Genomic DNA, 1,425 nt, shown 5'->3' on the forward strand with positions numbered 1-1,425 from the left:
GTTTCAAGGCAGGCGATTTGGCTGAAGTGGTCATTGTACGACCGGACGAGGACATAAACTCGTCATCGCTTCTGGATGAAGCTGTCTTGGAGGACACCAAGAGAGTGCTGAACGCACGAAGTGGATTGTCGATCCTACGGAATCCCTTGGATCCGTACTATCCTTTGGTAAAAAAAATTCCATGACGTCTTCTCCAAAGACCCGCCTTCGGTCTTACCTCTGGACCGAGGTATGCGCCATGAGATCGACCTGGTGCCGGGAACCAAATACTGCGTAATACGCCAATGGCCTCTGCCCAAGGAGCAGTGCGACGTCATTGACGCCTTTTACCATGCGAAGTACGACGCAGGGATGGTACGTGAGAGCAAATCTCTCCATTCGACACCCACGTTTTGTATTCGGAAGCCGAACGACAAGTGGCGTATCGTTCATTCTTACAATAAGCTCAACGCGGCCACCATTCCGGCACAGACGCCGATCCCTAGAAAGGATGTTCTTCAGAACAACATGGTGGGATGTACGAAGTACATTGCACTGGACTTGGTCGATGGTTATTACCAATTGCTCATGCGAGCGAGTGCTATTCCGCTGACAGCGGTGAGCACTCCAAGCGGCTTGCCCTGGGAGTGGCTGTTGATGCAGCATTTGATCGCCTTGTGATGCAGTTGTTCAGGCCCCACAGGGCGTATGCACTGACATACTTTGACAACATTTTCGTTCACAGTCGTGCAGGGCACGGGAGGACGGATGAGGAGAACCACATCATCCATTCAAGAGCGATACTCGAGTGCATGCGCACGAACAAACTGTACGCCAACACAGACAAGTGCATCTTTGGCGCAGAAGAGATTCCCTTTTTAGGGTGCTTCGTTGGAAAGCATAGCCTTCGAGTGGATCCTGCTAAGGTCAAGGCCATCGTAGACTGGCCGATTCCAAAGAACCACAAGGACTTGCGCAAGTGGCTTGGTCTCGCCAACTACTTGCACAAGTACAGCGTAAATTACGCAGAAATGGCTCGACCATTATCCAATCTCCTTAAAAGGGATGCGGAATGGTGTTGGAACACCGAACATCAGGAGCCTTTTGACGGGGTCATAGACAGCCTCCTGCATGCACCAATACTGGCGCTGCCAGACCCTGATCGTCCTTCTAGCGTCGTCTGTAACGCTTCGGACTTTGCCATCAGCTGTGCACTGCTGCAAACAGACGCCGAGGCGCGAGATCGGGTGATCGCGTTCGAATCTCGACAGCTCAAAGCTGCAGAGAAGACCTACCCAATTCATGACAAGGAGCTACTTGCGATGAAGTATGTACTTGTCAAGTTCAGGGTTCACCTGCTCGGCTCCAAGCCGTTTGTAATTTAGACGGATCATGCGTCACTACGCACTGCGACTCAGTCGCCCCATCTCTCGCAGAGGATGGCTA

The sequence above is a fragment of the Plasmopara halstedii genome (genome assembly GCF_900000015.1).
Source record: "Plasmopara halstedii genome assembly, contig: Scaffold_3073, whole genome shotgun sequence".
Classification (NCBI taxonomy): domain Eukaryota; phylum Oomycota; class Peronosporomycetes; order Peronosporales; family Peronosporaceae; genus Plasmopara; species Plasmopara halstedii.